General features: G+C 45.7%; 1 long non-coding RNA gene and 1 pseudogene across 4 annotated transcripts; both read left to right on the top strand.

Moving 5' to 3' along the window:
* The first annotated feature begins 13,090 nt into the window (after positions 1 to 13,090).
* On the top strand, positions 13,091 to 15,602 carry LOC119352749. 4 transcript variants are annotated; one of them, XR_005170223.1, is made up of 5 exons: positions 13,094 to 13,440; positions 13,808 to 13,911; positions 14,057 to 14,140; positions 14,326 to 14,547; positions 15,136 to 15,600. It is a non-coding gene; the product is annotated as an uncharacterized LOC119352749 (long non-coding RNA). The 4 variants fall into 4 exon arrangements; XR_005170224.1 differs by having other exon boundaries at positions 14,057 to 14,128; positions 15,136 to 15,599; XR_005170225.1 differs by having other exon boundaries at positions 13,091 to 13,440; positions 14,057 to 14,547; positions 15,159 to 15,602.
* Positions 15,603 to 20,378: 4,776 nt separating this feature from the next.
* LOC119352747 overlaps positions 20,379 to 22,450 on the top strand; it is a 3,465-nt pseudogene continuing 1,393 nt past the window's right edge.

The raw sequence follows: 22,450 nt of genomic DNA, 5'->3' as shown, positions 1-22,450 counted from the left end.
TCAGAAGAAACACTCTTATTAGCAAATAATTTCATAAGTTCATCCATCTTCCCACTCAAAACATTAATTTCTTCTATCGCATGCACCTTTTTATTAGTAGATCTTTCAGTATGCCATTGAAAATAATTAACCATAATATTATCTAGGAGTTTAGTAGCTTCTCCTAAAGTGATTTCCATAAAAGTGCCTCCCGCGGCTGAATCTAAAAGATTTCTAGAAGCAAAATTCAATCCAGCTTCAATTTAACAATATCATTATCCACATCTTTCCTCTTTTGCATGTCACACAAATCAACGAAGCTATTTAGATGGGTAGCGGCATCTTCGCTAGGAAGGCTGGAAAACGGATCTTTCATGACAAGATTCAGCCAAACAGTATTAATTTCACAAGATTCAGCATCGGTAAGAGGAGCAATCGGAGTGCTAATAAAATCATTGTTGTTGGTATTGGTGAAGTCACACAATTTAGTATTATCTTGAGCCATTGTGACAAGCAAGCAAACTAACACACAAGCAAACAAAAAGCAAGCGGACAAAAAGAGGCAAATAGAGAGGGAGGATAGAGAGAGAGAGAGAGGGCGAATAAAACGGCAAGGGTGAAGTGGAGGGGGAGAGGAAAACAAGAGGCAAATGACAAATAATGTAATGCGGGAGATAAGGGTATGTGATGGGTACTTGGTATGTTGACTTTTGCGTAGACCTCCCCGGCAACGGCGCCAGAAATCCTTCTTGCTACCTCTTGAGCACTGCGTTGGTTTTCCCCGAAGAGGAAGGGATGATGCAGCAAAGTAGCATAAGTATTTCCCTCAGTTTTTGAGAACCAAGGTATCAATCCAGTAGGAGGCTACGCGCGAGTCCCTCACACCCGCCCAAAACAAATAAATCCTCGCAACCAACGCAAATAGGGGTTGTCAATCCCTATAGGGCCACTTATGAGAGTGAGATCTGATAGATATGATAAGATAATATTTTTGGTATTTTTATGTTAAAATATGCAAAGTGAAATAAAGGCAAAATAAATAGCAAAGGAAATAACTAAGTAGTAGGAGATCAATATGATAAAGATAGACCCGGGGGCCATAGGTTTCACTACTGGATTCTCTCGAGAGCATAAGTATTCTACGGTGGGTGAACAAATTACTGTTGAGCAATTGACAGAATTGAGCATAGTTATGAGAATATCTAGGTATGATCATGTATATAGGCATCACGTCCGAGACAAGTAGACCGACTCCTGCCTGCATCTACTACTATTACTCCACTCATCGACCGCTATCCAACATGCATCTAGAGTATTAAGTTAAAAACAGAGTAACGCCTTAAGCAAGATGACATGATGTAGAGGGATAGACTCATGCAATATGAAGAAAACCCCATCTTGTTATCCTCGATGGCAACAATACAATATGTGTCTTGCTGCCCTTACTGTCACCGGGAAAGGACACCGCAAGATTGAACCCAAAGCTAAGCACTTCTCCCATTGCAAGAAAGATCAATCTAGTAGGCCAAACCAAACTGATAATTCGAAGAGACTTGCAAATATAACCAATCATACATAAAAGAATTCAGAGAAGATTCAAATATTATTCATAGATAGACTTGATCATAAACCCACAATTCATCGGTCTCAACAAACACACTGCAAAAAGAAGATTACATCGAATAGTTCTCCATAAGAGAGGGGGGGACGTTGTATTGAGATCCAAAAAGAGAGAAGAAGCCATCTAGTTACTAACTATGGACCCATATGTCTGAGGTAAACTACTCACACTTCATCGGAGAGGCTATGGTGTCGATGTAGAAGCCCTCCATGATCGATGCCCCCTCCGACGGAGGTCTGGAACAGGCCCCAAGATGGGATCTCGTGGATACAGAAAGTTATGACGGTGGAATTAGGGTTTTGGCTCCATATCTGATCTTTGGGGATACGTGGATATATATAGGAGGGAGGAGTACGTCGGTGGAGCAACAGGGGCCCCACAAGGGTGGAGGGCGCGCCTGGTGGGGGTGGGCGCGCCCCTACCTTGTGGCCTCCTGTTTTATTTCTTGACGTAGGGTCCAAGTCTCCCGGATCATAATCTTCCTAAAAATCACGTTCCCGAAGGTTTCATTCCGTTTGGACTCCGTTTGATATTCCTTTTCTTCAAAACCCTAAAACAGGCAAAAAACAGCAATTCTGGGCAGGGCCTCCAGTTAATAGGTTAGTCCCAAAAATAATATAAAAGTGGATAATAAAGCCCAATAATGTCCAAAACAGTAGATAATATAGCATGGAGTAATGAAAAATTATAGATACGTTGGAGACGTATCAAGGGGGCGGCTACAGCAACAACCACGCCTCCTCTGGATCATCCTCCCAAGGACGTGTTCGGTGTCAACTCTGCAAAAAGGCAGGCCATGAGATCATGGATTGTTGGCACCGTTATGTTGATGACTTCGTTCCTGATGCTCATCTTGTTGTAGCTGCGATTCGGGAGCAAGGAGGAGATGGTACCATCTGGTACGCCGACTCAGGAGCCACTGATCACGTCACCAACGAACTTGAGAAACTTGCCATGAGGGAGAAGTACTACGGCAATGATCAGATCCACACCACAAGCGGTGGAGGTATGGATATTTGTCATATTGGTCAAGCATCTATTAATTCCCCTAATCTTAAACGTGATCTCGTTCTAAAGGATGTCCTTCATGTTCCACAAGCCGACAAGAGCCTTGCATCTATGTCTCGTCTGACTGCTGATAATAATGTCTTCTTTGAAACTCATCCCACGTATTTTTTCATAAAGGATCGGGCAATGACGGAGCTCCTTCATCACGGTAGATGCATTGGAGACTTGTAATCCATCACATCCGGAGCATTTAGTCGAAAGCGTCGACATCAAGTTTACTCTACTGTCAAGCCCTCCTTAGCGAGATGGCATCAAAGATTAGGACATCCTTCTTCGGTCATAGTTAAGCAAGATATAAATAAAGACAATCTTCCATTGTCATCTAGTTCAAACATTGAGTCTGTGTGTGATGCTTGTCAATGTGCAAAGAGTCACCAACTCCCTTATCCTAAGTCAAATAGTGTGTCTCATGCTTCGTTGGAACTTATTTTTAGTGATGTATGGGGTCATGCAAGAGATTCTTTTGGTAGAAAAAGATATTATGTCAGTTTTATTGATGACTTTAGCAAGTTCACTTGGATATATTTGCTTAAGTTTAAATCTAAAGTTCTTTATATCTTCCAAGAATTTCAAAAATTCGTCGAACGCCAATTTGACAGAAAGATTCTTGCAGTCCAGAGTGACTGGGAGGGGAGTATGAGAAACTCAACTCTTTCTTTCACAATATTGGCATTGCTCATCATGTCTCTTGTCCTCATGCCCACCAACAGAATGGTTCGCCTGAGCGTAAACTGAAGGAAATATGCCCTAGAGGCAATAATAAAGTTATTATTTATTTCCTTATATCATGATAAATGTTTATTATTCATGCTAGAATTGTATTAACCGGAAACATAATACATGTGTGAATACATAGACAAACAGAGTGTCACTAGTATGCCTCTACTTGACTAGCTCATTAATCAAAGATGGTTATGTTTCCTAACCATGGATAAAGAGTTGTCATTTGATTAACGGGATCACATCATTAGTTGAATGATCTGATTGACATGACCCATTCCATTAGCTTAGCACCCGATCGTTTAGTATGTTGCTATTGCTTTCTTCATGACTTATACATGTTCCTATGACTATGAGATTATGCAACTCCCGTTTGCCAGAGGAACACTTTGTGTGCTACCAAACGTCACAACGTAAATGGGTGATTATAAAGGTACTCTACAGGTGTCTCCAAAGGTACATGTTGGGTTGGCGTATTTCGAGATTAGGATTTGTCACTCTGATTGCCGGAGAGGTATCTCTGGGCCCTCTCGGTAATGCACATCACATAAGCCTTGCAAGCATTGCAACTAATGAGTTAGTTGCGAGATGATGTATTACGGAACGAGTAAAGAGACTCGCCCGTAACGAGATTGAACTAGGTATTGAGATACCGACGATCGAATCTCGGGCAAGTAACATACCGATGACAAAGGGAACAACGTATGTTGTTATGCGGTCTGACCGATAAAGATCTTCGTAGAATATGTAGGAGCCAATATGAGCATCCAGGTTCCGCTATTGGTTATTGACCAGAGACGTGTCTCGGTCATGTCTACATTATTCTCGAACCCGTAGGGTCCGCACGCTTAAGGTTTCGATGATAGTTATATTATGAGGTTATGAGTTTTGATGTACCGAAGTTAGTTCGGAGTCCCGGATGTGACCACGGACATGATGAGGAGTCTCGAAATGGTCGAGACATAAAGATTGATATATTGGACGGCTATATTCGGACACCGGAAGTGTTCCGGGGAAGTTTCGGATAAAACCGGAGCACCGGGGGGTTACCGGACCCCCCCCGGGGGGTTAATGGGCCTCATGGGCCTAAAGTGGAGAAGAGGAGGGGCTGCCAGGGCAGGCCGCGCGCCCCCTCTCCCCCTAGTCTGAATTGGACAAGAAGGAAGGGGCGGCGCCCCCCTCTCCTCTCTCCCTTCCTTCCCCCTCTCCTAATTGGACAAGGAAAGGGAGGGGAGTCCTACTCCCGGTAGGAGTAGGACTCCTCCTGCGTGCCTCCTACTAGGGCCGGCCGCACCCCCATTGGATCCTTTATATATGGAGGCAAGAGGCACCCCATAGACACAAGTTGATCCACGTCATCATATTCTTAGCCGTGTGCGGTGCCCCCTTCCACCATAGTCCTCGATAATATTGTAGCGGTGCTTAGGCGAAGCCCTGGGACGGTACTACATCAAGATCGTCACCACGCCGTCGTGCTGACGGAACTCTTCCCTGACACTTTGCTGGATCGGAGTCCGGGGATCGTCATCGAGCTGAACGTGTGCTAGAACTCGGAGGTGCCATAGTTTCGGTGCTTGATCGGTCGGGCCGTGGAGACGTACGACTACATCAACCAAACGCTTCCGTTGTCGATCTACAAGGGTACGTAGATCACACTCTTCCCCTCTCGTTGCTATGCATCACCATGATCTTGCGTGTGCGTAGGATTTTTTTTGAAATTACTACGTTCCCCATCATAAACATCGTCATATTGTTGAAGTAGGTTTATCTCTTCTAGCTCATGCATCTATGCCTCTAAAATATTGGGATGAAGCCTTTATTGCTGCAACCTATCTTATCAATCGTCTCCCTACTAAAGTTATTAGCAACATTAGTCCCTTGGAAAAATTGTTTCATCATAAACCCGATTACAATTCTCGACGAATCTTTGGATGTGCTTGTTACCCCAATCTTCGTCCATATAATCGTCATAAGCTTGAGTTTCGTTCCACTCAGTGTGTTTTCCTTGGCTATAGTAATCTTCATAAAGGGTACAAGTGTCTTGAGATTTCTACTGGTCGCATATATAATTTCTCGAGATGTTGTTTTCGATGAAACAGTATTCCCTTTTGCAAAACCTCATCCAAATGCCGGAGCTTTACTTCATGCAGAAATTGCACTTCTTTCTGATTATATCCCTAGTTCAGATCACGGCGGCGAGTTAAATAGTGCTGATCATTTGACTAGTTCCAAAGAAAATTTTAATTTTGATGATAAGTGTGTAGTTTCTGGACGTCATTTTATGCAATGGAATATGGACGAAACCTGCACGGGATCCCAGGCTGATCCGAGCGACAGCCTTGGCGCTGGATCCGACGAAGATTTCTCTGTGGCAGATGAGGCAGTCGCGCGATCCAAGGAGGATCCCAGCGCGCTGCATGCACCGGGCGCATCGGTGGCCGATAGCCCCAGCCGTATGGGGCCCGCCAGCCCAATCAGTGGGAGTCCACGCCAATCATCGGGCGCTCCAGCCGCGCGAGACGGGCCAGCGGCCGACCGGGCCACGAGCGTGGGGCCTGGCAAGGGTGTCTCGTCGCGTCGCAAGGGTGTCTCAGTGGGTTCGAGGCAGATCTTAGGTGCGTTGAATCAGCAGCCGGTCTCTGTGCAAGGTGCGGCGGGATCTTCTGTGGCCACAAATTCTGCTGCAGAACCAGGTACACCAGGATCTTCTGCGCCTACGACTACACAGGTTTGTGTACCAGCTCCTGCGCAAGATCTTCCACGTCGCCATACTCGATCCCAATCTGGTATTCTCAAAGCAAAGGAGTATACAGATGGCACTATAAGGTATGATAAAATTAAACGTGCTTTTCTTACTAGTATGGGAGAACCAACACATTTGCATGATGCACTTGCTAGTAAAGATTGGAAAGAAGCTATGGATAATGAATATGAGGCGCTCATAAAAAATAAAACGTGGCGTTTAGTACCATCGGAAAAAGGCAAAAATGTCATAGATTGCAAATGGGTGTATAAGATTAAAAGAAAGTCTGATAGAAGTATAGACAGATACAAAGCTAGATTAGTTGCAAAAGGTTTTAAACAGAAGTTTGGTATTGATTATGAAGATACCTTCAGTATGGTTGTTAAGGCTGCTACTATTCGACTTGTACTGTCAATTGCTGTTTCGAGAGGGTGGAGCCTAAGGCAACTAGATGTTCAGAACGCGTTTCTTCATGGTGTTCTGGAAGAAGAGGTTTTTATGCGGCAACCACCAGGTTATGAGAATATTAGCACATCTCATTATATTTGCAAGTTAGATAAAGCTTTATATGGTCTGAAACAGGCCCCAAGAGCCTCGTACTCAAGGTTGAGCACTCAATTACAACAACTTGGGTTTACACCATCAAAAGCTGATACCTCATTATTTCTCTACAACAAGGGCAATGTCACTATATTTGTTCTTGTATATGTTGATGATATAATTGTTGCTAGTTCAAGTCCAGATGCTACCACTTGTTTGCTTAAGGATTTACATATGGAGTTTGCTATTAAGGATTTGGGAGATCTTCATTACTTTCTTGGTATGGAAGTTAAACAGGTGAAAGATGGTATACTTCTGTCATAGGGAAAATATGCCAATGACATTCTCAAGAGAGTTGGATTGGAAAATTGCAAGCCTGTAAGTACACCTATTTCAACTTCAGAAAAACTGACCATTGATAGTGGAGAGGCTCTTGGATCCGAGGATGCAACAAACTACAGAAGTGTTGTAGGTGCATTACAATATTTAACTCTTACACGTCCTGCCATTTCTTATTCAGTGAATAAAGTATGCCAATATTTACATGCACCCACTACTGTCCATTGGACTGCGGTTAAAAGGATTGTGAGGTATCTCAAATTTTCAGGAGAACTTGGTCTAAGAATTGTCAAGTCTCCCTCTATGCTTGTGTCTGCCTACTCTGATGCAGATTGGGCAGGGTGTGCTGATGACAGAAGGTCCACAAGTGGATTTGCTGTGTTCCTCGGAACAAATCTTATATCATGGAGTGCAAGAAAACAGGCTACAGTCTCAATGTCTAGCATTGAGGCTGAGTATAAAGCTCTAGCCAATGCTACAGCTGAAGTGATGTGGATACAAATATTGCTTTATGAACTTGGAGTTAAAACTCCGCGGGCTGCTAGATTATGGTGTGATAATCTTGATGCAACCTATCTTTCAGCTAATCCTGTTTTTCATGCACGCACAAAGCATATCAAAGTTGATTTCCATTTTGGCAGAGAAAGAGTAACGCGTAAGTTACTTGACATAAAGTTTATTCCTACTGGTGATCAATTAGATGATGGCTTCACAAAACCGCTTACTATGAGAAGGCTCGAGGAGTTCAAGCACAATCTCAACCTTGGTGTTCCTTAGGGCATCTCCAGCCGCGCCCCCGAGAAGCCTCCCCAGGCCACTTTTTGAGCGCCGACGGGCAAACAACGCCCCACTCAGGCCCCCAAGACTTCATTTTTTGCCGGTAAAAGCAAAAGTTACAGTCGGCGAGCCCAGCCCACACCCAGGCAACCGGGGGGCTTCTGGGGGCACCGGCGCTTTGTTTTAACCAACCAAATTGGCCCACGTCAGCCACCCAACCCCCTCTCTCCTCTCCTCTCTCTCCTCTCTTGTCTCTTTCCTTCTGCCTACCCCACGCACACACATCGAGCCACGTACTTTGCACGCCGAGCTGCACGGGGAGGCGTCGTGGCCGACGCTCGCACCCGCCGCTCGCCTGTGCGGTGGCCGACGTCTGCGTGTGGCCGGGGCGGAGGCGGACACCCACGCCACCGCGCCCTGCTCGCCGGGACGGAGCTCGCTGATGAGCGTGCCATCCTCGAGTTGAGCGCAGCTCATCTGCCAGCTCCACGCCATGTCGTCCCTGTCGCCGCTCGCCGAGTCGGGGTGGCGCGGCCTGGGCGTGGAAGCGAGGCCGACGGCTGCAGCAGCACATGCCAGGCGCGGGGCGCGAGGCGAGTCCGTCCGGGCACGCACGCATGGCATGCCCTATTCGCGCGCTCGTCACTGCGGATGCATGGGTCGACAGCGCGCCGGAGATCGTCACGCTAGCTCGCACCGCTGCACCTCGGAGGCGTGCGCCATGGAGTCGCGGCCAGGATGAGGCCGGACGTGGCTGCACGCGGCGAGTTGAGGCCGGGCCGGGCGTGACTGGGCGCTGCTAGCTCGCGTGGGTCGCCATGAACGGGCCGGCACCCACCATGCAGCGAAGCTAGATAGCTAGCTCGCGTAGGACGCCATGCCATCCAACGGAGCTAGCTAGCTCGAGCGGAGCTAGCTAGCTCGCGTGGAGGCTCGTACTGCCTCGCACGGGCACGGCTGGCGGTGGCCTCCACGCATAGCAGAACGCCGGCGCCACCGATGCCCATGGCGGAGGAGGAAGGACGGGGTGGCCTGGGGTCGTCGTCGGTGAGCTCGAGTCCAGTGTGGTGGGCATGCCCAAAATGTGTTTGTTGGAATGACCGGACACTGAAATTGAAAAAAAAGAAGAAAATGTGAACACCTATGGGGGGACGGCTGGGAGACGACATGCCCCCAATACCAAAAATTTCGCCGGGGCCTCCCCAGGAGGCCGAAAAAACGCCTCCTGGGGGGCACAACGGCTGGAGATGCCCTTAGGTTCAGATTGAGGGGGAGTGTTGAAATACATTGTAATAGGATAGGACTAGAGGTTTAAACTCCTGGAAACCTATTCTATCTCTTCTTATGTTTCTTCCTCCCGCTACCGACCTTCTCTGTAAACTCTCGATCAAACTCTTGATCGATCTTCTTGTAAGCCACGACATCACTTGTATAAATAAAAACGCGACCGGAGAAAAGGGTTCTACGTTTCCCAAACTATTTTACACATAAATCTTACCTAAATATCGTATGCGGTGTAGTTTTGCAATTGTTGTTGAACCATGATACACATATGACACTTCTGATATGATTTTTGTATGACAGTTCTGATCACATCATCCAAGAAAGCGCAACATGACCATTAGATTGACGTAGATCATTCCATAATTTTTTTGACCATTTGAATGAACCATAGACGTTCTTTTTTTCTCGAAAAGAAGGATTATCCCCAGCCTCTCTGACATCAAGCGACGGACAAGCCATTTATTAAGACGGATAAAGAATCAAAGTGCCAAAAACAACTCAAGTAGGCAAACAAAGACAAGATAAAAACAAATAGCCACAACGGGCAAAAACATGACATATCTTTCCCTAATATAATAATAATCTCTCCCTAATCTTTTCCTAATAATAAAGCACAGATTGACTCCGTGGGTTCACCGTCACAATACGCTTCTTCTCGTGATTTTACGCTTTCAATTTGAATTTAAAACATATTCGAGGTGGTACTAAATTTTGTATCTGCAATATTATCAACTCGATTGACCCTGTCGGGTTTATTGGAATCGACCCGCAGTGCACCGTAGCTGGACCGTAAGTGAAAAAAAAAAGGTTTCGTACGATTGTTGCCCCGCACGAAAAGACGAGGGTTCCTCTGCTGCCGCCGCCGCGCCCACATCTTCTTAACCCCGGTGCTCGTCCTCTCCCCGCCGTCGCCGAATCCAGACGAGATCGGCAGGATCGGCTGCATCTCGCGCGACGCCCAGCCACTGTGCTCGGGGAGAAGGGAGAAAGTAGGAGCGGTGCTGCGACCTAGGCAGCAGCTCGCCAAGCCAGGCGGCGGCAAACGAGAGCCTCAACCAAGATTGGCCGTCGAAGCAGAGGAAGAGAGTAGCTCCAGCCGGATATGAGCGAAGGACACCGATGGCTCTCGGCGGCCATCAACGGGGACTTGAATGCCCCAGCCCCCAAAGCTCGCCTCATCTTCTACAGGCAACATGAGACGGCTTCCCTCCTGGCGCCCGTAGGCAGCCTCGGCTCGCCGCCGTCGGGATCTGGCCAACACTGGCTCCTAGCGTTGCATCCATCAGTCCCGGATCTTGCCGCTGCAGGATGCGAGGAAGAGGATGAGGTATGGCATGCAACAACGGAAGAAGGTGCAGAGCCAGCGACTCGATTTTGTTTGGTTAAAGAAGGTACAGGGCAACGACTGTATTTAGATCATAATAGGATCAGTTTGCGTTGGTGGCGCAGTAGTGCTGCGTAGGCAGCTGCTTCAAGTCTTCACAATGCTGGGTGAAGCCGTCAAGGTGAGATGATCGATTGCTTCTTGTCCACTGTCACCTTATTTAAGATTACTGACCTGGTTCCTCTTATTTCTCTTGTTGATGCAAACCTGCTCACTTCACAAGCCGCGCTCACAACCACCATCGTAGACTTCGTGGCTGGCATGCTTATCTTGTTTTCCTTTCTGGATCAGGGAACAAATTGCTCGATCATAATCGTTTGTTTTTCTTTCTGTTCCAGGGAAGCACAGAAAGAGATGTTTCTATGCAGCATAACCCAAAAGTTTAATTTGAGGTATTCCATCAAGCGTATGTTCTATAGCCTCCATCCTATAATTTATTTCCTTTGTTTCAGGTTGTACAGAGGAGCTCAGCGACAACTGTGGTGCTGCTAGAATTACATCAGCTACTAACTTACGTACATATCTAAAAAAACTGCAGCTCCAGCTCCATGTAGTAATGACTTAGTATATTCTAATGCTCATAGTTACTGATTTTTTTTACAGGTTAATTTAATCAATTCCATTGGCGTACTTTAGGAACGAGGCTGTATTGGGTGGTCTCTGACCGCCTGACGACAATACAGAGTCGCTGTAGTTGAGTTGTGTTCACGTAACACTGAAACTTGACATAGTTAGTATAAGAAGGTTTGGTTTACTTCCACTATGTTACTGTTCAATCTATTTTATAAACATATTGATTAGCCATTCTGGCAAAGAGGCATCTTCAATATTTCAGAAATCTCTTTTCCAGAAACTCCAATTCTGCTCATAGGAATTGCGATACCCAATATTTCTCAATTTGCTGACAAGGCTGTAATATATGTATGCTTTACGCATGCCGATCGATTGGAAGAGTATTTTCAAGGATTCTGCTGCTTACTAACTTTTTACATCCATTGCACAAACTAAGCGTTAGGGTGACTGTTCCCTCTCATTAGAACTAAAACATATCTTCGTATTTTTATAAGGTATTTCTCCCCAAAATTTTACCCAAACGATTCCCATGAAGTAATATATTTTGATATGTTTTTAAACTTCTAATTATGTACAGTACATTATTGTTGTGGTGTTGATCATATCAACCACGAAACAAGGTTTATATTTGTTTGAGTTCTTATTCTCTAATGATATAGCATTCACAGGTCCGGAGCACAATGCTAATTCATAGAAAGCATCTCTTGCTTGCGTTAATTCGACCTAGAGTTTTATGTTTACATGATGCTCCGAAAGAATTGTATATTGTTTATCTCCCACAAGGTAATTTTTGATTTATTATGTGTACTTCTGTATTCAATGTTTTCTTAAATTATTTGACTTTTTGCACATTATGCATGACCATGATCTATGTGCCCAGATAGCAATAGAATCATCTTTGGAAAAACTATTACTTGTGAAGATAAATAAAAGTTCCGTCTTACAAAATCAACTGATGTGCTGGTTGAAATTATCATGTTGGATAATATTTGCTTTTACTAGCAGTTGCAGTGCTCTTGTTATTTTATTTCCACAAATATCATCACGTTTCGCTATTGACGTCATGCTATATTCCTTGACTGAAAGCAAACCCTTTAATTGCAGCTGTACTAAGCATTCTTTCCGTCTATATCATGTCATGATTTTCTTACTAGCTATAGTGGTGCTCTTATTATTTTTATTTTCCAGAATTACTGTCATTTCACAGATGGTGTAAACCTTGTTCATGGCTAACTTATAGAATAGCAAACCTGGTTCATGGCTAACTTATAGAATAACAAACCTTGTTCATGGCTAACTTATAGAATAGCAAACCTGGTTCATGGCTAACTTATAGAATAACAAACCTTGTTCATGGCTAACTTATAGAATAGCAGAAACAGATTTCAAAAACCATCAATATCAGGAACACTCTGACCATGTATTTGATTATGTTAAAGACCCAATATATGATGAGGTCCTGCATCTCCTGATGTTGAGCTATATAGACTGGTATTTCCAGTAAATTTTATTGACAGGCACTTTGGTGTCTCAGCAACCAGGTCGCCACCGACCACCACGGTGGCTCGCCGCGATGCCCTCCCGCCACCCTATGTACAACACCAACGGCGAGATGGGCGGGAACTCTTTGGCGTGCCGTCACATAGGAACAACATACGTCATACACTCTGAAGGACATGTTTGTCAGGCTTGACTTGACCTTGCCGCCTCTGTCACTACCCGAAACAGAGTTTTTGGTGACGGCCAGGCACCATCGTGACGGGCCCGATGCCTCCTTCAGGAACGTGGGCACGTTCCTGACGTGGACGGTCCACCGAGAGGAAAGATGGCAACGTTCCTGATGCTCTTCACGATAGCCTTCAGGAAATAGAATAACCTTCAGGAACGAGGTGGCATGTTCGCGTCGGGGCCCAATCCACGTCGCGAATCAGATACGCACCTTCAGGAACGTGTACCTGGCCGTCAGGAAGACACGTTCGCGGGACGCGCTGATATTTTCATTCGGGAGGCGCCTGATTTTTTCGTTTGGGAGAGAAAACCGCGCGGATATCGGATATTTTCGCGTGGCTGTGGTCACGTGTGGAGCGCTTGGTCAAAATCCCTAAAACAGGGTCCGGTCTTCCCCCATCGGTCTGCTCCTCCCACTCCCACGACCAGCGCCGCCGCTTGCCCCCGTGTCCGCCGTCCAGTTCTGATCCGCCGACTCCCTCCCCATCGAGCGCCGCCCACATCGCCGTTGAGCATCGACTCCACGCCTCCAGCACAGCCTCCCTCCCCATCTAGCGCGGCCCCCATCGCCGGCGACTTCCAGATCCGCCTCCCTGGCCGGCGAACTTCCAGATCCGCGTCCCTGGCCGGCGAACTTCCAGATCCACCTCCGTCGCCGTGTGGAGGTGGCTCCCTCCCCGACCAGTGAGTGCCCGTCTTCTCCTCCCCCCTCCCCATCTATTGCTATTCCAAATAATTTACATGTGCTGCAGCAATATGTTCATTGTTTAGTACACTCTTCTTGAGATTAAAACAATGATGTTTTGTTGTTCTTCTGAAAGGATTGAGTGCAACAGCCATGGGGTATTATAGTCGCCATCTGTCTAGGTAGTGTGCTGCGCAATTTTAAGTTTGTGCACACATTAAATCGGGTTGTTCCTCAATTGGTCTCATTGATGAGTTGTGATACATATCTGTATGCGTGTCAATACCTGCAAGCTGTAGGTTATGCCCCCTGTTCAGGAAGGTGCAGTTTACGTATGCATGCTTTATTGTTTTCTCTTCATTGAAGGTCTTACAAAATCAGGAAGTTGTAGCGCTACAAAGGCCAAGTTTGAGAAGTGACATTGCCACACCACAACCCTCTCGATCAAGAAGTCCAATCCAGGCATGTTGGTAAGTTCCACTCATGGAAAGTTTGTTGAAAGAGCATGTTTTCATATGTAGGAAAGAAAGTATGGGCCTGCAGCAGCAACAAACTTGAACACTACAATTATTGTTAATCTGAAATTAAAGCGACATGCTATGTCCATGGTTTCAGAAGAACCCACCACAAAGCATCTTCAAGACGCACATCCAGCATATTGGAAGGAACGTCATCTCGATCTTCAAAGTTATGTTCCTGGTACTTCTTCATAGTTGCAGTCTGCACTTGGCACCAAGAAAAGACCTTCTCATTTGTTTGGTGACTAATAGCATGTGTGTCATGAGCTGGAGTTTACCTTTGTGTTTGAAAACTTGTATACATATATTACAGTTTTGCCTTTCACCATTGTTCATTGAAATATGCTATATTCTTTTCCATTGTAGGTGAATTGATCCTTCCAAGCCCAAGAGGATGCCGGTACTCCGCTGGCAGATCCTTCCCATGCTGAAGGCCATGTTCATGCTACTCATCTGGATGAGCATGGTTCTACCCCAAGACAGGATATATACCATTTGTTGCACTACAGTTGGTATATAGCAAGATGGATAAGAAATACCCAAGAGCTTCTTCCTTTTCAAGATTAGAAGATGGATGATAGTGATACGGTAAGTTGTTGTTATGATCCCCAATTCCTCTATGCACAAACTTAACAATGGTTGTGATCATGTTACTTCTATGGTTAGCAAAGTAAACTGCAGCTGAATTATACAAGTAGAGCAATGTAGTATAGTGCATGTAAGATTGTGGTGTCATCAAAACAGGGATGCATTAAACTAGTTCATGTGTTAATAATTCATCAAAACATGTGTGTGTCGTGAACTGAAGTTTCCTTTTGGTTTGTAAACTTGTTCATGCTGCCCAAGTGTTTGTGTATTTCAGTTAGTGGTTGCTGCCTTCTTAAGTGGCTGTGTACTGCAACCATGTAGTCAGTATAACTTAGTTCATGATTTAAGTTGTCATACAAAATTAAATATGTTCTCTGTACATGTTAGCTTATAATTTTAGGAAATGATTCACTATGACTGGTGAGATCCATTTATAGATCATTTAGAGTTTCTAATTTCTATTCCAGTCAGTTTTCATTAATGTGTTCTTGCAACAAAAAAAACATTGTCTTAAACTCTTAATATTATATCTAAGGACTGCATTTATGAGTATGTCTCCAGTTATTCTAATTTCCTTCATGAATACAGCTTCTGAGAAGAAATCGTTCCAGGTACTGGGCGTAGTGGTGATGGAGACATAGACTTGTAAGACCCTTGGGTGGGCGAACGCCCTTGAGCACCTCCACTTGAACTTCTGGTGAGCAAGTCTGTAAGGAACCACCCCAGGACAGTTCCAGTCATATTAGTCTTTTCTTATCAGCTAGCTTTGCATCGTCTGCTTTCTTCTTGTTTTTGACATATTCAAGATGATGAATTTTCAGATTACCTTGCAGCTTGTTTAGGCTCCCCAACTGTTTTAGCTCATGCCCATGTTTTGTCCTTACTTGAGATACAGCAAGTTCTTGTAGTAATGTTAAACTACCGATGTTCGGAACTTGCATTGCAAAGCTATAAATATGACGCTTACTGCTAGTTCTCTACATGTAGTGCTAGTTCTGTACATGCAGTTTAGTGCTTGTCATACTTAGATTTTTCCTATGAAGTGATGATTTTTTTGCTACCACGTAAAGTTGTGAAGGTGGTTGGTCATGAAAAATTTTCATTTGCCATAAAAACTATGGGTATAGGGCATTGGATGGCAATCATTTAATTTTTACCTAAGTACAAAAAAAGTGGATACGACGAGGTAAATTTACCTAAGCCTTACGAGGCTTTTCTTCCTGCGGAGCCTGGTCCCCTGTCTCAGGCCGTAACATCATGTGTGACGTAAATTTACTCCACGAACTTCTTCTCTGGACGTGGCGCTTGGTTCGACTGGGGTGAGGAATTCCTCACCCAGGGTGGCGAATAGCGCGACCCTATATATATATATATATATATATATATATATATATATATATATATATATATATATATATATAATAAAACACGGATTGAGTCTCCGGATTCACCGTCGCAACATTTTTACAAAAAATCCCTATTGTCTTAGATAATTAACCCACAATCAATCTTTCCCTATAAGCCGTCGAAGTGTTGTAACTCACCACGCGTCTATATCCGGCTCAGGAATCAGTCACCAAATAAGATAAGTTTAGTATGTGTATCACCGTCGGATAAAAAAACAACAGGAACCAGCCTCCGCAGGCGCACGCCACGCTAAAAAAAGTCTACTACATAAATCGGGAGAAAACCAGCCGGGGCTAACCCGTCTCCTCTCCTCTCTTAGATTCGAGTTCCCCCTGTCCCAGGTGCTCCTTCCCTGCGTGACATCGAGCAGTCGCCGCCGACGCCGTGTTGCTTCGCTGCGCGAGCGCGGACAGCCGCCGCCGCCGCCGCCGTCGTGGTTGCCGTCTTGCGCGACCACGAGCAGTCGCCGCCGATGCCGTGTTGCTTCCTTGCTTGACCACAAGCAGCCGCCGTCGCCGACGCCGTCGTGGTTGCCGTCCTGCGCACCCCAATAGCCAACACTCCCTGCGGAATTCACGATCATAGAGTCACATGCCATGCATCTGTCTCCCATGCGTCCTTGACTCCATGAAGTGCGCCGTCACGGACCCCCTAACTGTGCAACACGATCTGAGTTCACAAATTGTCCCATTGGTTGCCATGGATGGAGTCTCCATCAATCCTCATATCGATCTGGTCAATATCGGGTCAATATCAGGCTCGTAAGATTCTCGATGGTTGATGACATGACGTAGGTGTTGGGCTCGGCTCCAAGCAGAGTGTGCATGCCCATGCCTAGGTTGTGTCCGCCTACGCACGAGCTCTGACAGACAGGAACATCGGCGCACTAGCTTACAGAGGCGGTGTGCACAGTCCAGGGACGGCGGTGACACGCGAGCTCAGCCTCAGCGATTTACGCGCCGTCAACGACGGCCGGGTCGGTTTAGACCACAACTGCCAGCTGCATCTAGAGACCATGGCGGGGTCAACGGGTTGGCTCACCTAAACGCAGGTGGTAATATGGTATCCATCGATGTTCTAATTCATCTACTTTGTTTCTTAAGTAACACGTTTTTTGTTCTATGAGTATTCACCTTCGTGGATGACATTATGCAACCTTTCAGTAATTAATCCACTGATGATGCCTCCTTTAATCTCTAGACGCGGTTGTGGCTGTGGTGGCAACCTTAATTAGGATCGTTAGGTGTAATGCAGTTGCAATGCAGTATCTACCCATGCATGGACAATCGAATCCGGTTGCAGCAGCTACTGTCAAAGGTGAATATTTGGGAGAACTATGTTCTGATCAACTAATCATCTTTTGTGGGGCCATTAGTTCTGACCTCATGTTAGCAGCAGTTGATATTCTTAATCGTGTGTGCATGCATGGCCCCAGCTCGGGCTCATCTACTATATATCATAGTTCAACTTTGATTCTATATATGATGAGTTTGTCATATAATTCGAAATCATGTAAGTCTTATATTTGCTAGCTAGGCGTTGGTTTCATATGAGGCTATTTATGCCCTTTTGCTTTTACTATGACAATTGTATAGTGACTTTCTACATAAAGGGAAAATAATTTGAGTATATGAGGCTATTTGAATGCATAATGGCTCCCCTGTTTGTTGCATTGCATGGTCTTTTCGCGTCGCATGATGACATGCGACGAGTGTATATTTTTTAGATGGGTTGTTACTGTATCTTGATACGTGGTAGTAGTGCATCATATAATGGCTTTCTAAGAGTTGTCATGTTTCGGAGGGCAGTCGACTTATGATTGACGGTGATGGATCTAAATGCATGTGTTTTTCTCTTCACGGGCATATATATATATATATATATATATATATATATATATATATATATATATAGGGAGATAAAGCACGGATTGACTTCATGGGTTCACCGTCACAATACGCTTCTTCCCGTGAATTTACGCTTTCAGTTTTTTCCACCTATATTATTTTCTACATCCAAGGTGGTACTATTCATGTGATTTTTTGGTCAAGAACATGCTCAACTGGTTGGGCCTCGACCTGAAGTTTCGTACGTCCTTCGGGCCGCATCCTTCCTCTAATGGGCCTGCTCTTGCCACATTGACAAAAAGTTCCGTACGTTGTTGCACGCGTCAAAAATATATTCGAAACTGCTATGAACAGGACTCGAACCACGGTGACAAGGAAAGCACACGCCCGCAGAAACCAACTCAACGAAACAATGATGTTGTTCAAGTATAAATGAAGGACCCTTCTTATTGATTTAGAGTGTTTCTTTGTCCGTGACTTCTGATTTTTTTAAGGGGAGCCCGTGGCTTCTGATTCAAATCGATTTTAATAGTGCGTCGCCAGGATGGGCCGTTTGGGCAAGTTTCACCGATTCTTGTGGCAGGTGGGTTTGGAAAACAAATTCAGAAACAACCTCTAGCCTTTCCCTTCATAAAAAAACCGGACATACCTCTGGTTCCTACCTCACCTCTTTCAATAAAAAAGCGCACCGGGATTTTGCTAGGGTTCATCGAATCGGGAGCGATTGCGCGCCTGGGAGATTGGAAGGGGATTGCTGTGACAGATCAGAGACACGCCAGCGTGTAGGACGGCCGGTGGTTTATGGCCGAGTCATTGAGGATCACCCAAGCGAAGAGGCGGCCGCCTGCACGAGTTCCCGGAGCGGCGATGGCCAGGGAAGAGCTTGTGTATCCGACGCTGCCGAAGCATGCATGCAGCACTGCGACACGCGGTGGTGGCTAGCTAATACGTGGTGCTCGTAACTAGCAGGGCCAAGCTGCGTGGGCTGCTCGAGCACATGGTTGCCATGCCCAGGAGCGGTGCGGCGACTCTTGCGTGTAGGCGCGAAGCTCGCGGCAGAGGCCAGCAGGTGACGCATATCAGTACACCAGCGGTGGACGGCAACACAGTGGCGGCAGCATCAGGCTGCGAGGCCAAAACCAGCAGTGGGGCGAACCAGCATGGTGGTTTACGCAGCCAAAGCGCAGCAACAGTCAGCACGGTCGATACGTGCATGCGGCGGCTTAGCTAGAGCGGCTGGCGCAGGTGCAACCTGTTCGGAACGGCTACATGGCTATGGTGCGACAAGTCACCTGACGAAGCAGGATTAGCCCGAGATGATGGAGTACGTACTGGGCCGCGGCGGATAGCAGGAAGATGAACGAAACCTCGATGTCAGCTCAATGATCATATCCAACCTCGGATCCGACTCACTCCTCCCTTCCGTTTTCCATGTACCTCAATGTACCTCACGGGAGCAGGGCAGCATGCCTGTTTTAATCTTGTTCAGCAGCCAAGCATACGTATTACTACCTGTGTTTGCGTCGGAGACGTGAATTAAGTGATTCCCGTGGCTGCCGCTGAAGCTCCGGAACATGGAGATCAGGCGCGCAGAAGGTGGCCATCGTACAGACTAGTCTGATCCTCATACAACTCTCAAATAAGCAAGACAGGTATACCATGCTAAGCATTACATCACTTATCAGATTGGCAGCTCTCTCCTATGTCATGTTTAATAATAGTATTTTACTAAACTTGTTATTGTAGAGAGTTTTCAGTTCATAAGTAGTCATATCATTATGCTTGCAGGTTTTGCTAAAGCATATTTAGATGTGCTGTAAGTATTGCACATCTAAATCATATGTCATTGATTTCACCTGGAGATTCATGCGTGTATTTTGTTTTTTACTTTCCTTTTTCTTTTCATATTTGATTGAGTCATTTTTTTAATGCTGTTTGATTGAGTCATTTAGATGTGCAATAAGTAGGGCATCAATTATAATGTTGACACACGCACACGCACACGTCTACTGAATACCGGGTCTATACTAAAGACATGGGTCAAAGTTGCGGAGCCTTAAGATTAACGATGTCAACGTGAGTGACTTGCTACCTACAGAGAAAAAAAAATCAATATTAACAAGACAGCGAAGCGTCAAGTCTACAGTTTGATCTCTGTTAAGCTAGGGTACCACTGCCTCCTAACCATCTAATCACTAGTGTAATTGGTATCTTTGCAATATTAATATATTCTCTTTGCAATATTAACAACACCGGAATGCTCCGTTACATCACATATCCTTTTCGAGCGAACCACCAAATAACCCTCGATGCCAAAGTTTCTCTTCAAGCAACCGCCCATCGATCCACAGCTACCGCCATTGATTTTAGCAATGCAAAGCTTTGTAGATCTGCCGTTTGAAGCATATTTGTTTATTTATGTCTTCATTATAACGCATGGGCACTTTTGCTAGTAACGTGTAAACACCTATTTTTATTGGACCATCATGCCGGTTGTACGTCGCCCGTGACGTTCTTCGAAGGAAACTTGTGTTGACCAGCTGCCTTTGTATTTTCCTCCAACGGCCTGTGTGCTTGCTTGCCTAATTGTATAGTATATGATTTGCCAATTGGAGTCCATCGCACGGTACAAAGTGAGGGAAAGGAGAAATCGAAGGACGTGCAGAAAATTAGTTGAGTGAGCAGCTAGCTTCAGCTGAGCTGAGCACACTTCAGCCGGCACATTGACTACACATTTCTTTGCCCTCCAGGATGCCTCGGCCGCTCGTGGCGGTCGTCATCGCCGCCCTCGTGCTCGTGCTCGCGCTCGCCGGTGCTCATGGCTTCCGGATCGAGGAGGCGACCGTAGACAGCATCCAGCTCGGCTTCAACAACGGCAGCCTCACCTCGGTGGACCTCGTCCGGTTCTACCTAGACCTGATCAGCAGCCTCAACCCGCTGCTGCACGCCGTCATCGAGGTCAACCCGGACGCGCTCCGGCAGGCTGCGCGCGCCGACGCCGAGCGCTGCTCCGGCCGCCGCCGTCGGGCCAGCGGCGCGCTGCACGGCGTGCCCGTCCTGCTCAAGGACAACATCGCCACGCGCGACGCGCTCAACACCACGGCCGGGTCGTTCGCGCTGCTCGGGTCCGTGGTGCGGCGGGACGCCGGCGTGGTGCGCCGGCTGCGGCGCGCGGGCGCCGTGGTGCTCGGGAAGGCTAACATGGACGAGTGGGCCAACTTCCGCAGCTTCTCCGGCGGCGGCTGGAGCGCCCGCGGGGGCAAGGGCAGGGTAACTTCTCAAGTCCTTGTAGTTTCAGTTAATTGATCCTTTGTTATGATAACTGAATGATCTTGTCTCGCTTCCGTGTAGAACCCCTATGTGCTGTCGGCGACGCCGTGTGGGTCGAGCATGGGGTCGGCGATCGCGGCGGCGGCGAGCATGGCGGCCGTGACGCTGGGAACGGAGACAGACGGCTCGATACTCTGCCCGGCGTCGCTGAACTCGGTGGTGGGGATCAAGCCCACGGTGGGGTTCACCAGCCGGGCTGGGGTTATCCCCATCACACCACGCCAAGATACTGTCGGGTAAGTGATTACGATATCTCAACAATAATAATTGAGTTGAAATATTCACGTGGCCTGTATTGAAACCTCGTGATTTCTTATTTTATCTCTGTGCGGACCTTGTGATTTCTCATTGCCCATAAAGCCCACAATATATATATAGTTGCTTTTTTTTGTATAATCATTGTCATGTCTCTTTATTTTGATTATCCCGCATTTTCATTTTATTCTTACCGATCATATTAAAGCAACATAATATTAATGTATATGTTGGTATGTATTCACAGGTAAAATCTAAAATTTTAACACTAACATTTTCTTTTTGATGAAGTTCATATTGTTTTTTATCGACATACTGCCGTTATATGATTTGTTTCTTCTGATTTTTATTGTTGTAGATATAACATTATTTTGCTTCATTTTTACAACACATGCCGTTGTTTGCATTGATTTGTCAAGGAAATTTATGTCATGTTAAACAAATGGAATTGACATTTTATCAACAACAGGCCGATTTGCCGCACTGTGGCTGATGCGGTCCACGTGCTGGACGCCATCGCTGGCTATGACGCCCTTGACTCTACTGCCACGATGGCAGCTTCCAAGTACATCCCTCGTGGTGGATACATGCAGTTCTTGAAAAAAGATGGCCTTAAGAGGGAAGAGGCTCGGCGTTCCTAATGGCTTCTTCAACTTTCCAAATGGGACTATGCAACAGATAGTCTATGAGCAACATCTCAACACAATGAGGTACTTCCTCTGTCTGGGTTTACAAGGCTCGTTTGAATTGTCTTAAGTCACACCTTTTTAAGTTTGTTTGATTTTATCGAGAAAAATATCAATATTCACAATATGAAATCCATATAACTAGATCTATTATGAAGTATACTTTCACAAAATCGCAGGTGGTAATTTTAGTTATCTATACAAATTCAGTCAAACTTATACAGTTGTAATTTATGGCTTGGTAAATGAGCCTTCTGACTCAATATGGATGGGATACTCCCTCTGTATACAAATATAAGACGTGTTAGATCACTACTTTTGTTTACAGAAGGAGTACTAACTAGCTAATTTCATTATTTTTATTTTCATCATACAAGT

This window comes from Triticum dicoccoides, chromosome 2A (genome assembly GCF_002162155.2).
Source record: "Triticum dicoccoides isolate Atlit2015 ecotype Zavitan chromosome 2A, WEW_v2.0, whole genome shotgun sequence".
Taxonomy (NCBI): Eukaryota; Viridiplantae; Streptophyta; class Magnoliopsida; order Poales; family Poaceae; genus Triticum; species Triticum dicoccoides.
The sequence above is the reverse complement of the archived record's forward strand: the minus strand, read 5'-3'. Positions and strand labels throughout refer to the sequence as shown.